This window comes from Plecotus auritus (assembly GCF_963455305.1).
Source record: "Plecotus auritus genome assembly, chromosome: 1".
In the NCBI taxonomy this organism is placed as follows: Eukaryota; Metazoa; Chordata; class Mammalia; order Chiroptera; family Vespertilionidae; genus Plecotus; species Plecotus auritus.
In genome coordinates this window covers 194,868,998-194,885,160 of record NC_137770.1, presented here as the reverse complement: position 1 = coordinate 194,885,160, position 16,163 = coordinate 194,868,998, and the positions used below count along the sequence as shown (strand labels likewise).

General features: G+C 40.1%; 1 protein-coding gene across 1 annotated transcript in view; it reads left to right on the top strand.

Moving 5' to 3' along the window:
- The window catches only part of CFAP299 (cilia and flagella associated protein 299), a 576,588-nt gene that overhangs the window by 22,716 nt on the left and 537,709 nt on the right, over window positions 1-16,163 (top strand). The window lies entirely within an intron of this gene.

Here is a 16,163-nt window from a genome sequence, read left to right as displayed (position 1 = left end):
GTGGGGCTGAGAGGACTGGGCACTGCCATCTTGTGGCTGTGGGTGCTGCCATCTTGTGAGGTCATGACAGTCAATTAGCATATCCCCTCTTTATTAGATAGGAAGTGCTCTCTGTATATTCTAATTACAAGTTCTTTGCCCAATACACATTTTGCAAATATTTTATTCCTTTCTGTGCAGTGTTATTTTTTAAAATTTTCTTAACACTGTATTTCAAATAGTAGAAAATTGTAATTATGATGAAATTCAACTTATCAATTTTTCTTTATCATTCAGTTTTGTGTGTGTATTATAAGAATTTTTTGAATATTCCAAGATTACACATAATTTTTCTGTTTATTTTCTTCTAAGACTTTTAGAGTTTTAGGTTTTATATTTAGATATATAATTCATTTGAATTATATTTTGTGTATTTTGCAAGGTAAGAGTGAAAGGTTTTTATTTTAAATTTGGATTTCCAGTTGTTGACATTTATTTGTTGAAAGACCATCTTTTCCCCATTGGATTTTGAAGTACTTTTGTCAATAACCAATTGTCCATATATGTGTGGGTCTGTTTCTTATAGATTTTCTATTCTATTCCATTGACCTATGGGCCTATCATTTTGTGAACAACACATTGTTATTAGGTTTTAAAAATAGGTAATAGGAGTCCTCCAACTTTGTTTCTCTTTTAAAAAAATGTTTTGAAGTTTAGGTTTTTTTATTTTTCTTTTTAATATATATTTTTGTATTAGCCTTGCATTCCTGGGATAAACTCAAATTCCATATATAGATATATAGATAGGTAGATAGATAGATAGATAGATATATCTATATAGATATATATATGTGTCTATATATATCTATATATATATATGGATTTAATTTGCCAATATTTTCTTCAAGATATTTGCTTCCATTTTAATGAAGTGTACTTGTCTTCAGTGTTCTTTGCTTGTAATGTCTTTTTCTCATTTCATATCAGGGTGATTTTGGTTTCATAAAATGCTCTGTGAAGTTTTAATTGATCTTTCAAACATTCTGAAAGTATTTGTGTTGAGTTAATATTATTTTTCCTTAATTGTTTGGTAGAGGTTACCAGTGAAACCTTCTAATCCTGGAGTTTTCAACCAGTGAGAAGGTTGTTAACTACAATTTAAGTCCTTAACGATATAATAGGGAAATTCAAGTTAGTTTTTTTTTCTTTCTGAATAAGCTTTTATAGTTTGTATCTTTCAAAGAATTTGTTCATTTAATTGTTTATCAAATATATAGGCATAATAAATTCATAATATTTTGTTATATCATTTAAATATATGTAAGATCCATAAGGATATTCCCTTTTTCATACTAGTAAATTGATCTTAATCTAACTCTATAAGATTTAGTCATTTTATTGACCTTTACAAAAACCACCTTTGGGACTTAATGATTTTCCTATATTGTTTTTCTGTTTTCTGTTTCACTGATTTCTTCTCTTAACTTTATTTCCTTCAGATTGCATTTGTTTTATTTTTTTTTTTCTAGTGTCTTAAGGTAGAACCTTAGATATTGACTTTAGACATTTCTTCTTTTCTACTATAAACTTTTAATGCGGTATATTTCCCTCTCAGTACTGTTTTAGGTGATTTCAAAAATTTTGATGTTTGTTTTTTATTCAATTCAAAAAATTTTAAAATTTTCTTTGTGACCCATACATTATTTTGAAGTTGTTAACTCCCAAATATTATAGTTTTTTAAAATATCTTTTTGATATTGATTTCTAGTGAAATTCTTTTTATGAAATGAGAATATATTCTATATGATTTTATTCTTTTGACATTTGTTGAGATCTGTACTTTATCCCAGTTTATGGTCTATGTTGGTAAATGTTCTAAGTGCAATTAAAAAGAATGTGTATTCTGCTGTTTTAGGTGGAATATTCTAAAAAAGTCAATTAGGTCAAGTTGCTTGATAGTGTTTCTGGGCTTTCTGTATCCTTACTGATTTTGTGTCTACTTGTTCTGTGTTACTTAGAGATGAGTGTTGCCACCTCCAATATAATTAATTTTCTGTACATCTTTTCAGTTTATCTGTTTTTGCTTTATGCATTTTGATGCTCTAATGTTAGATGCATAAACTTTATAATTTATAGCTTCTTGAAGAATTGACCCCTTTGTCATTTATTTTTAAAATTTTATCATTTATTTAACATCTTTTATTCCTGGTAATAATTCATTTTTCAGAAGTTTACTTCTTTTGTTATTTAGATAGTCACTTGAGCTTTTAAATAGTATTTGCATGGTATATTTTCAATCATCTTACTTTTAGCTTACTTATATTAGTATATTTATGTTGGATTTCTGTATAGGCAGCATATATTTAATCTTGTTTTCCTGGCTCTACTGCGCCTGCTGCCACTCGGTAGGCTTGCTGCCACTCCACTGCAGTCTCCAGGCTATGGCGGCCAGCTGTGAGCCCTGCATATGGTGCCCCTCAGTCAGTTGATCAGCGCTCCCACTGTGGGAGCGCACTGACCACCAAGGGGCAGCTCCTACATTGACTGTCTGCCCCCTGGTGGTCAGTGCACATCATAGAGACCAGTTGATGTCATTTGGTCATTTGGTTGTTCAGCCACTTAGGCTTTTATATATATACTAGAGGCCTGGTGCACGAAATTCATGCATGGGGGGGGGGTGTCCCTCAGCCCAGCCTGCACCCTTTCCAATCTGGGACACCTTGAGGGATATCGGACCACCCACTGGGATCGGGCCTAAACAGGCCGTTGGACATCCCTTTCACAATCCAGGACTGCTGGCTCCCACTCCCCTGCAGGCCTGGTCCCCCCCCAACTGCCCTCCCCTGCTGGCCTAGTCTTCCCAACTGCCCTCCCCTGCAGGCCTGGGTCCCCCCCAACTGTCCTCCCCTGCAGGCCTTGTCCCCTCCCAACTGCTTTCCCCTGCAGGCCTGGTCCCCCTCATCTGCCCTCCACTGCAGGCCGGGTCCCCCCCTCCCCCAACTGCTCTCCCCTGCAGCCTGGTCCCCCCCAACTGCCCTCCCTGCAGGCCTGGTCCCCCCCCAACTGCTCTCCCCTGCAGGCCTGCTCCCCCCAACTGCCCTCCCCTGCAGTCCTGGTCACCCCAACAGCCCTCCCCTGCTGACCTGGTCTCCCCCAACTGCCCTCCTCTGCTGGCCCAGTCACCCCTAACTGCCCTCCTGCTGGCCTGATCGCCCACAACTGCCCTTCCCTGCAGGCCTGGTCCCCCCCAACTGCCCTCCCCTGCAGGCCTGGGTCCCCCCCCAACTGTCCTCCCCTACAGGCCTGGGTCTCCCCCAACTGTCCTCCACTGCAGGCCTGGTCCCCCCCAACTGCCCTCCCCTGCAGGCCTGGTCCCCCCCAACTGCCCTCCCCTGCAGGCCTGGTCCCCCCCAACTGCCCTACCCTTCTGACCTGGTCTCCCCCAACTGCCCTCTTCTGCCGGCCCGGTCACCCCTAACTGCCCTCCCTGCTTGCCTGGGTCCCCCCGCAACTGCCCTCCTCTGCCAGCCTGGTCACCCCCAACTGCCCTCCTCTGCTGGCCTGATCACCCCTAACTGCCCACAACTGCCTTCCCCTGCAGGCCATCTCGTGGCGCCATCTCGTGGTGGCCATCTTGTGTCCACATGGGGGCAGCCATCTTTGACCACATGGGGGCAGCCATCTTGTGTCTTGGTGTGATGGTCAATTTGAATATTACTCTTTTATTAGATAGGATAGATAAATGATTTTTTAAAATAATATTTCTTTATTGATTTCAGAGAGGAAGGGAGAGGGAGAGATAGAAACATCAATGATGAGAGAGAATCATTTATTGGCTGCCTCCTGCATGCCCCCTAGTGGGGATCGAGCCCACAATCCGGGCATGTGCCCTTGGCTGGAATTGAACCCGGGACCTCCCAGTCCACAGGCCAACGCTCTATCCACTGAGCCAAACTGGCTAGGGCTAAATGATTTTTTATTTTTGAGACCATTCCTTCTTTGCATTTCTCCACCAAGTATGAATGTGATTTAAATCTACCATCTTGCTATCTGTTTTCTATTTGTCTAAATTGGCTTTTTCCTGCCTGCCTTTAAGTTTAGTTTTTTTTAGAATGATTCCATTTTATCTTCATGATTGTCTTATTTATACTTTTTTAAACTATTTTTAGTGATTGCTTTTTAAAAAATTAGTGTTTGCTCGTTTGTAATATTTCTCTTTAGCTTAGAATAGTGTACTTTATAATAATATAACCTTTTCAGATAGTGTTTAAGCATTTTACCCTAGCTCCGCTCACTCTTTGCATTTTGTTTTTTTTATGTCATACATTTATTTCAAAGTATATTACAAATTTTAAAATGTAGTGCTAATATTTCACTTAAGACACTCATCTTTACAAGTGATTCCAAATAAAAATATATTCTTTTACATTTTTTAAAATTTCTTTATTGATTAAGGCATTACATATGTGTCCTTATGCCCCTATTGCCCCCCAAACCCCCTCTCATGACCTCACCCCCTGTTGTCTGTGTCCATTGGTTAGGCCAGGGGTCCTCAAACTACGGCCTGTGGGCCACATGCGGCCCGCCGAGGACATTTATCCGGCCTGGTGGGTGCCGCTGCCTGTCCTGCTTAGCAGCCGACTCGTCCCAGGCCCGCAGTGCGCATAGGAATTTGTTCATAGTTTTTTTTTAAACTATAGTTCGGCCCTCCAAGGGTCTGAGGGACAGTGAACTGGCCCCCTGTTTAAAAAGTTTGAGGACCCCTGGTTAGGCTTATGTGCATGCATACAAATCCTTTGGTTGATCTTTCCCTCTTACCCCCACCCTCCCCTACCTTCCCTCTGAGGTTTGACAGTCTGATCGATGCTTCTCTGTCTCTGGATCTGTTTTTGTTCATCAGTTTATGTTGTTCATTATATCCCATAAATGAGTGAGATCATGTGATATTTATCTTTCTTTGATTGGCTTATTTCACTTAGCATAATGCTCTCCAGTTCCATCCATGCTGTTGCAAATGGTAAGAATTCCTTCTTTTTTTACTGCAGCGTAGTATTCCATTGTGTAGATGTACCACTGTTTTCTAATCCACTCATCTATTGATGGGCACTTAGGCTGATTCCAAATCTTAGCTATGGTGAATTGTGCTGCTATGAACATAGAAGTGCATATATCCTTTCTGATTGGTGTTTCTAGTTTCTTGGGATATATTCCTAGAAGTGGGACCACTGGGTCAAATGGAAGTTCCATTTTTAGTTTTTGAGGAAACGCTATTTTCTCATTTTTAGCATTCTTCATTTCTTTGTGTAGATTAAATTTTCTATTTGGGAGTACAGTTCTTCTAATTGAATACTTTTTTGACTTTTTTTTTTTATAGTGCAGGTCCTTTAGTAATGAATTTCCTCACTTATCATTTGTTGACAAAAGTATTTTTGCTTTTATTTTTGAAAAATATTTTTGCTGTGTATAGAATTCAGGAGTCAGATCTTCCTTCAACTATTAGCAAACCCTGCACATATGTGCCTTTGTAGTGGGAGTGGGCGTCCTTTCTCTCCATGCTCTAGCTCTTTTCTCAGCAGCAGCTCATCTTTGTATCTGTCATAGGACTGCAATTCAATGTTGGATGGCTTAGTTTTTGTTCTGACAGTTTCCATTTCCTGCTTCTTTAGCTTAATCAAGATGATCATCTTTTATGCTTTCATCTAGAAAGATGAATTATTTCTATCTCTTTGATTTATAGACAGTAAGTACTACAAGTGATGGCCTGCTACTCTATGCATATAATGTACAGTTTATTTAGCTTACTAATTTTAAGAGCAGTATTTTCCAATCTCTTAAATTTCTGTATCTAATTAAATAAGTATGAATAATGTCAGCTGAAAAATTCTCTTTATAAGTTCTTTTCTATTTTGTTTTTTATGATGTACTTGATTTTGTTTCATGTTTATTAGAATTATAACTCTTCTAAATAAATATTTGTGTGAAAATTATTGAGAAACATTTCAAATGCAACATTTTCCAAATAAAATCCATGTACAAAAATACTGGATGGAGCTATTCTTTCATGTACTTAAGGGTGTGACCAAATAAAAATATTCTTTCAGATACACTCACTGAGTCTACAAATTATATATTGGTAAGTGCTCATTGGTAAATATTCAACTAGTTGAATATTGTAACATAACTGAAAATAGACACTGAATTTTTGTCTTCCTTCCTCCTTTCTCCTTTCTTCACCCTTTATTCCTTTCTCACTCTTCTTCTCTCTTTTTCTCCAAAAAACAAGTAATTAAATGGTATTGATGTTTTCGAGGATCATCTATCTATCTATCTATCTATCTATCATCTACCTATCAACAAATGTACAGTCAACCCTTGAATAACATAGGTTTGAACTGAGCAGATCCACTTGTATGTGGATATCTATATATATAAAAGCCTAAGTGACCATTTGACTTTGAACAATAGCTATGATGCACACTGACCACCAGGGGGCAGACACTCCAACCGGTAGGTTACCTTGCTGGTGGGGTCTGGCTAAACGGGACTGGGCAAGATGGGCTGGACACACCCTGGAGCCCTCCCGCGGTCCCAATCGTGCACTGGTGGGGTCCCCTGGCCTGGCCTGCACCCTCTTGCAATCCAGGACTCCTCAGGGATGTCAGAGAGCCACAGGCCAGGCCGAGGGACCCCAGCAGTGCACGAATCTGTGCACCAGGCCTCTAGTTTTTCAATAAATAGAGTATGTTTTCTCTTCCATATGATTTTTCTTAATAACATTTGCTTTTCTCTAGCATACTTTACTGTAAGAATACAGTATATAATACATATAATATACAAAATATGTGTTATCAACTATTTATATTATCACTCAGGCTTCCAGTCCTTAATAGTCTATAAGTAATTAAGGTTTTGAAGGGTCAAAAGTTATACACAGATTTTTGACTATGTGGGATGTTTGTACCCCAACCTGGTGTTGCTAAAGGGTCAACTATATATTCTTCTTCTGTTGATTACTTATATGTATTCTTTTGTTAATACTTACAGTTAATTCTAACTCAGAGAGTAAATGGACACATTGCTGAGTTGAATTATTTTTTTATTTAACATATTATTACCATTGCCACTTTTAGTTATAGACGTTAGCCTCTTTGAGCTTCAAATACATCTGGTCCTAGTCAGTTTGTCTCTGTGATTAGAGCGTTGGCCTGTAGAATGAAGGGTTGTGGGTTTGATTCCAGTCAAGGGCAGTAACTTGATTGTAGGCTCGATCCCCACCCCAGTCAGGGTGTGTGTGGGAGGCAACCAACTGATGTTTCTCTCTCACATTGCTTTCTCTCTCTCTCTCTCCCCCTCCCTTGCACTCTCTCTAAAAATCAATGGGAAAAATATCCTTGGGTGAGAATTAACTGAAATAAATAAATAAATAAATCTAAAAAGAGTCAAGGAGAAAACTATTTAGACAAAATTGAATATTGATGATAGTTCAGCTAATGATTAATCAAAAGGCAAATAGGGGGTATAGCTCAGTGGTAGAGCATTTGACTGCAAAAGGCAAATAAAATTTACATGTTTAAAACTTTTTTATCCCTTTTCTTCAGATTATGATTTAGATTCTGTTTTTTCTTTTTCTGCTCTTAATTTAGCTTTTGGCTTAAATTTTGTTGATTGATTTAATAGTCATTCATAACCACTTTGTAGGCAGAATTAAGGATCCCTTTTCTGATTCACCTGACTTATTTTACCTGTGCTGATGTCTTTGATAGCAATCACAGATAATCCATGTCTTGAAATACTCCCTTCTTTTGACTTTTATTGCCTTGTAACTTCTCATTTTTCTTCTATGTTTGCTATTGTCTACTATCTTTGCTGTATTTTCTTCTTTTTTCTTATTAACTTGGATCTCTCCCGAAGGACAGGTTTGTTTGTTTTTTTCCCACCTCTTTTGCATTCCACTATTTTCACATCTCAAATACTTCTATATTTGCAGTCATCCCAAGTTGGATCTCTAACCCTGACTTCTCCCCTGGGCTTTTAGTTCCATATCTGTTTTTTTAATATTAAGTTGTCAAACCATTTATAAACTACTCCCAAAAAAGATCTCATTATTTTTCTCTTATAGATGTGCTCCCCACACAAAAATACCATTTTTAAAAAAATTTTATATGCAGAGGATAATTTTCCCCCTTTATTTATAGGCTTATATTTTAGAATATCTTCAAATCTACTTGATGAGCAATTCTAAAAGGCAATTAACAGTAGATTTCTGTTGATTCCTTTGCTAATACTTGGTCTTTCATTCATACATTTTTCACTCTGCTACATTGCTAATCCAGTTTTTCTTCAGATCGACTTGGTTTATTGTAATGTCTTACCTGATTGCTCAATATCAATTTTCTTCATTCTCTAATAACATACTGCCAGAACATGCATAGCTTCCAAAACATCTCCTTCCTCCTATCTTTTCCCCTTTCCATTCCTTCCTCTATCAACTATTGAAATCTACATTCCTACAAAAGAATTTGAGGAGGTTTACAAAGGGAATATGAATACCTCATGGCAATAAAATTTTATAAGGTGGAGAGAAGGACAAGTAAAGGTTCTAGAAATGCAATGAAACTGAGATTCCAGTTAGTGACCAAAATCCATGCCAGATTTGGGAAGATAATGCAAAGAGGAAAATATTTACATTAAATAGTTTATCATGTCCACCTGGAACAACAAAACCACTGACCAGAAGCACTAAGAGCTGAAGGGGAGGAAAACTTTTCCTCGACCCTCTCAGGGTCCCTGACTGGGTTTGAAAATTAAATGGAAACACAGATTAACAAAAAAAGGATATAGATTTATTTAATATACATTTTACATGACTCAGGAGCCTTCATGAGGAAATAAAGACACAATGAAACAGACCTGAGTACTTTATGCTAGGTTTATGAAGATTACACCGTCATGGAGGAATATAAGAGGTTAAGGAATATGAGGCAATTGTTGTAAACTGGGGAAAACTTAGCAAGATCTGTTCATGCAGATTCTTCTTCGTGTCCTTTTGTCTTCAGAGAAAAGGATGCTCCCTTCCTCTGGATATAGGGACGGGTCCTTCCCTGACTTGTCATGCATAGAAATATGAGATTGTGCCTCCCAATGAGACAACTGTGTTTTCGATTCTGAAGTCACAGTCGTTTTGATTTCTTCACCAATACCTGCCTCACATGCTTCAACACCTTCACCAACTATTTGTTTGCTACTCTCCTGCTTTGCAAGACTGTCCTTCAAGGTAGATGGTACTTTATTCCTAGGAGTTATTTCCAGGGATAACACAGGAGCATTATCTGGGAAGGCAGGAGTGAGAGTGGACCTCCCACAGTCCTGGGGAGACTTTGGGTTCACAGCTACCATTAGCTTAGAGCCTTCGACAGTATTTTGTTCTGTAAGAGAATCACAGGTAAATATGTTTTCCTTTTGGGAACTGTTCCCCAAACCTGATCCTTGTCCTCCATCTCTGCACAGTTCTCAACCATCCTGACCACTGTGCCCGAGGTACTCGGTGAAGTATGATGGGCCAAGGCCTCGTTCTTCTCTATGGATCTTTGCGCCTTGGATAATTTAGACAACAGGCTTCCCAAAGAAACGACTTTGACATTCAGAGATCTCAGCTCATCACCTTGGTTTGGCACACCAGGTCATTAGCACTTTTAAAGTAGGGACTGATCTGCTTTTGTAAGCCCGTTTTAGCTGAACTGCTTTGGTCAGGGGTTAAGTTTGTCTTGGATGGTGACGACCTCTCTGGTGTTGCATCTTCTAAGGCAGTATTGGTTACTTCTACAGGGGATACATTTGCATTTGTGAAGCCGCAGTGCCCGGGGGCCACTGGAATGATGTCATCGTGGTTAGCACACGTGTCATCGAGGTGCCGGTTTAAGTCATAGAGGGGCACCATTTGACTACACACCCGGCAGGCAAGTTTAATGGGTGGCACATTGTTGGAAAACAAAACAATGGACTTTGATTCATTTTTTTTTTTTTAGTTCTGCTGCATGACAAACTTCTATGGGGTCTTTTCCTCGAGGGCGCTTTCCCTTTTGGCATCATGAGTATTGGAAAAGCTGGGTGTCTTAGGAAATAAAACAAAGGATATCCCTGAGGAAAGACAGTGATGGTTTGCTTTTACTTCCCTGACTTGACATAAGAAAAAGTGGGCTTCTATTGGACTTCATATTACTCGTTTAGTCAATTTCCGCTCCTTGCAAAATAAAGCACGCACGGATTCAAACAGTGGTAAAGTGAGCTCGAAAGCATGCATATCAGCAACATCTCGTGGCAAGAAAAATCCTGCGCTTGAGACAGGAGGCCCAGTCTCCCCGTGCAACCACATTGTGACCCCAGCCCTAAGTGACAGCCTTAGACTTGGCTCGAATGACTTCCCAGACCTTGCTTTAAGCCCTAGAATTACCAATTTTTAAAAAGGGACAATGTGACTACACCAGATTCTTTTTAAAGACCATTGCATCAGTAACTGTTTCCAGGAGAGAGGATGGCCCAGGTCACTCCTGCCTGCACAGTGCAGCAGCTGCCGCCACCAAACCCAGGGTGCCACCAAACCCAGGGTGCGGGGTGAGCGTAGCCCTTCCCCAGGGACCGCATCCGCACACCTGGGTGCACACCTTGGTCTCCACCACAGAGCCAGGGCCTCCCGCCCTTCTGCCTCCCTCCCTCTCTCCCTCTCTCCAGTCCCAGCCACCTCACTGCCCGCTTCCCTCCCTCCCTGCCCTGCAGCCTTATTTACATTTTAAAAAAGGGGTGACACTAGTTAAGAAAAATTTCACAGGTTTCAGGTGCACAATTCTACAACACATCATGCGTACAATGTATTTTGTGCTCACAACCCAAAGTCAAGTCTTTGTCCATCACCATTTATCCCCCATACCCTTCTCAACTGCCAGCCCCTGAAATCACCACACTGTTGTCTGTGTCAATGAGTTTGTTCCCTTTCTTTTTTCTTTTATTTTTTGCTGAATAATCCCCCACCCCCACCCCCCCTCCACTCGGACAGCTATCAGCCTGCTGTCTATTATGAGTCTGTCTCTGTTTTGCTTGTTAGTTCATTTTGTTCATTAGATTCCACATATGAGTGAAATCATATGGTACTTGTCTTTGACTGGCTTATTTCACTTGGCATAATGCTCTCCAGGTCCATTCCTTGCAATCTTGCTACCCCAGACAAAACACACACACACACACACACACACACACACACACACACACACACACACCAAACACACACACACACCAAACACACACACACACACCAAACACATATATCTGTTCTATTACCTCTTACCTATCTTTTCTACTACTCAGGACATACCCTGTAAAGAATGCCTACTAGGTGTAGGGACATATGCTGTTTTTTGTTTGTTTGTTTGTTTGTTTTTTTCTGGTGAGGATTATGATGAAAATTAAAAACAAAATTTTTCAGTAGTTTCTATGTTACTCATAAGTTTTTGAATGATGTTGATTTTAGAAAACCAGTGTTGACTTTGCAAAGAATCTGGCATCCAACTAGCAATGTTTTATTCACCATCTGTTGGTGCCTCAGAGCTCCTTTTGTTTGCATGTTTAACTGTTGTAATCTTCTGCATGCTGGAGAGCTTGAAAGAAGTGCCCTAGTAGTAACCATATTAAGAGATGAGAGGAAGAACACAAATCTAGTGGTCAATCAGGACAAAAAGTTTCATACATGATTTAGGAGATGTGATGAAGGGAGGGAAGGAAATTCTTTAAAAAATTAATACATGAGCCAAGAATGTTGAAGGTATTTGTTTCAGAAAACAAACTTGATGACTTGCCTCCCACTCCCTTTTAAATTTGAAGACGTCAGGAACACAGAGTTGAGTTGATTGTACTCCTCATTGCGTAGAATGCTATTACCATTAGTGCCTTCAAGACTGCTCATTTGTTAAAAAGTTTTATAGGTTGGAGTCAAACTGACCACATATGCTGGGGAGCAAAGATCTTAAATGCTCCCTGGGCTCCTCTTTAATGAAAAACAATTTTTAGTGTTTTCCTTTTTTATTATCCCATTTTCAATCACCCTTGTCTTCCCCCTCACACACCTATCTTAGAATATTTTTTCCCTTGCTTTCTTCCTCTCATACCTTTATTTAAATATAGACTTTCTAGAAAAATCATTGTGTAGTAGATTATTTGGGGGTGTGGGATTTTAATGTAGGTAACTCTATCATTTGAAAATATTAATAATTTATCTTTTAATTATTTTGATTAAAATTTTTATTGTCTTTGTGAGACACTCCAGTAAATGGGTGGCTGGAAGTGTTGATAGTGAGCTTTCTTGTGTCACTCCTCATTTTAAAAGGATAGTGTCCACTGTTTCCTCACTTATAGTAGGGTGAGTGTATATGTGTGTGTGTGTGTGAGTGTGCATGCATGTGCATGTGTGTGTGTATGTGCTTGACATGGAAAGAGACTATATTCAGTTTACTGAGATAGATGATTATGCAATCCCCCCTCTATTAAAGTGATGAAAGATATTTAAGGAATCTATACTAATAATAAAGGAATATGCAAATTGTCCGGGACTCCATCAAAGTAACAACCGAACAGCAGTCTGCCTGGGGTGACAAGGCCACCAGGGGGGTTAGTGAGGGATGGCCAAATGACTGAACAGCAGGCTGCGTGGGGCGACCAGGCTGGCAGGGGGGGCAGTTGGGGGTTACCAGGCCAGTGGGGGGGGGCAGTTGGGGACAACCAGGCCAGCAGGGGGGAAGTAAGGGGCAACTAGGCCAGTGGGAAGGGGCAGTTAGGTACAACCAGGCTGGTGGGGGGAAAGTTGGGGGTGACCAGGCCAGCGGGGGGGAGGAAGTTAGGGGCGATCAGGCCAGCAGTTAGGGGCAATCAGGCAGGCAGGCAAGTGAGCAGTTAGGAGCTAGCGGTCTTGGATTGTGAGAGGGATGTCCGACTGCCGGTTTAGGCCCGATCCCCAGGATCGGGCCTAAACCGGCAGTCGGACATCCCCTGAGGGGTCCCAGATTGGAGAGGGTGCAGGCTGAGCTGAGGGGACGTTCCTGTGCATGAATTTCATGCACCGGGCTTCTAGTTTCTAATAATGAACTACCCATGCATTCCTGGGGCAAGCTCAACTTGGTCATGTTTATTATCTTAAGTATTCATTGTTGGATCCAATTTGGTAACTTTTATGGGTTGTCTCTCTCTCTCTTTTTTTTTAAACAAATATTATCTGTTAACCACTTTTACTTGATATCACCATAACAAACAACTCTGTTCAGAAATTTATGTTCTAACTACCTTCCCCATCCAAGCCTCCTACTTCACCTCAGGGGTTAAATCAGCCTCTTATAAGCCCCATTTTAAGAGTCTAAAGATTTATTTTTATTTATTTATTTATTTATTTATTTATTTATTTATGTATTTATTTATTTATTTATTTATTTATTTAAATAAATCTTTATTGTTCAGATTATTACAATTGTTTCTCTTTTTTCCCCCATAGCTCCCCTCCACCCGCTTCCCACCCCTCCCTCTGCCCTTACTGCCCCCCCCCCCGCCACTGTCCTCATCCATAGGTGTATGATTTTTGTCCATTCTCTTCCCGCACCCCCCACACCCCTTTACCCCCCAGAATTGTCAGTCCACTCCCTTTCTATGCCCCTGATTCTATTATATTCACCAGTTTATTCTGTTCATCAGATTTTTTATTCACTTGATTTTTAGATTCACTTGTTGATAGACATGTATTTGTTGTTCATAATTTTTATCTTTACCTTTTTCTCTTCCTCTTCTTAAAGAATACCTTTCAGCATTTCATATAATACTGGTTTGCTGGTGATGAACTCCTTTAGCTTTTTCTTATCTGTGAAGCGCTTTATCTGACCTTCAATTCTGAATGATAGCTTTGCTGGGTAGAGTAATCTTGGTTGTAGGTTCTTGCTATTCATCACTTTGAATATTTCTTGCCACTCCCATCTGGCCTGCATAGTTTCTGTTGAGAAATCAGCTGACAATAGTATGGGTGCTCCCTTGTAGGTAATTAACTGTTTTTCTCTTGCTGCTTTTAATATTCTCTCTTTGTATTTTGCTCTTGGCATTTTAATTATGATGTGTCTTGGTGTGGTCCTCTTTGGATTCCTTTTGTTTGGGGTTCTCTGTGCTTCCTGGACTTGTAAGTCTATTTATTTCACCAGGTGGGGGAAGTTTTTGGTCATTATTTCTTCAAATAGGTTTTCAGTATCTTGTTCTCTCTCTTCTTCTGGCATCCCCATAATTCTGATGTTGGTACACTTGAGGTTGTCCCAGAGGCTCCTTACACTGTCTTCATATTTTTGGATTCTTTTTTCTTTTTGCTTTTCTGGTTGGGTGTTTTTTGCTTCTTTGTATTTCAAATCTTTGACTTGATTCTTGGGATCCTCTAGTCTGCTGTTGGATCTCTGTATATTATTCTTTATTTCAGTCAGTGTATGCTTAATTTCTAGTTGGTCCTTTTTCATATCCTCGAGGGTCTCGCTAAATTTATCAGCCTTTTCTAGAAAATTCTTGAAAAACCTTATAACCATGGTTTTGAACTCTATATCCAGTGGTTTGCTTTCCTCCATTTCTTTCATTTGTGACCTGTTTCTTTGTCTCCACATTTTGGCTGCTTCCCTGAGTTGATAGAGTAGCTTTGTGTTAGGTGTCCTATGGGGTCCAGTGGCTCAGCCTCCCCAGTTACCTGAGGTGAACACTCTTGGTGCACCCCTTTGTGGGCTGTGTGCACAGTCTTGTTGTAGTTAAGCCTTGATTGTTGTTGGTATCACTGGGAGGAATTGACCTCCAGGCCAATTGGCTGTGAGGATCAGCTGTGTCTATGCTGGGAGAACTTCTGTGCTGGAGACACCCTTATGAAACAAGACTTGCAAAAGCCTCTGTGCTCAGCTTAGATGGGGCAGAGTCTCAGCTCCGAGCAGACAGCAATGGCTTCCCGTTAGCCCCCCGAGTCTCAGTGTCCCATGGTAATCTCTGCAAGCACCTCTGAGAGAAAGCCACCCTCGAGTTTCGCCCACTGCCAGACAGTCCAGTTTCTCCCCGAATGAGTCTGGGTGCCCAGAGTCTCACCCGGAACTGGAGTTCAGAGCAGTCAGGAGCTTCTGTCTCCCTCCCGGTTGAGAAAGCCAGCCGTGTACTCAGTTGCCATTCCTCTCCACATGCATGCGTCTCTGTACCTCTGCCTTCTGCAGTTCCTCTGAGTCTCAGTGTGCTTTTCTCTTTCCTTCTAGTTGTAGAATTTCCACTCTGTCAGCCTTCCTGTGGTTCTGGATGATGTCGTTTTGTCTTTCAGTTGTAGTTTTGAAATTGTTGTGCGAGGCAGCAGTTTAGGTGTTTACCTATGCCACCATCTCAGTTTCTCCAAGAGTCTTAAAAATTTATGAAAACACACTCCATTATCATGCAGTCCATTATCATTAAGAGTGGAACTAACACACAAGGCAAATCCCCAGCTGTTTCTAAATTTGTAGTCTAGGCATGAGACCTGTGGTTAGAGTGGCCAAAAACCAGAGCAGAAACTCAACAGTATCTCAGGAATGAAGGATAAGTGGAATACATGTGCCAAGGTATCAGGGATGAGTAGAATAACAAGACTCTGGTGAACATGTTTATGTGAGAGCGACGAGTTTGATTCTGTCCTTGAGAAATCATGATCTATTGTCTGGGTAACTCATATTCTGGTACCACATTGGCTGAGTTGGTTAGAGGCAATTTTACTTTATGCCTCCATTGTTGAAATGATAACAAAAATTACTAACATTACTGAACACATTAAGTTTCAGACCTTTAGTACTAAAATTTGTGGGGTTTTTTTTGGTATTTACTTATTTAATTTTATTTTATATATCCTCAATCATGTAAGTCATATGACCAAGCACATAGTAAAGTGAAATCATAAGCACCGAGTATTACCTGATAATATTGAGTTTGGAAAGGAAGTCTTGAAATGCAGGTTTATCTTTATCAGAATCCAAATAGCTTTTTTTCTCATTCACTCTAAGTACTAAATTGGGCAGTAGAACTTTTTGATGACTAAACATTCATGTCCTTAATATGTTTACTTTAACACAATATTAAATCAGTTCTGAAAAGGTGCAGGTGTGTTTGGGTAGCTTTTCTCTCTTAAG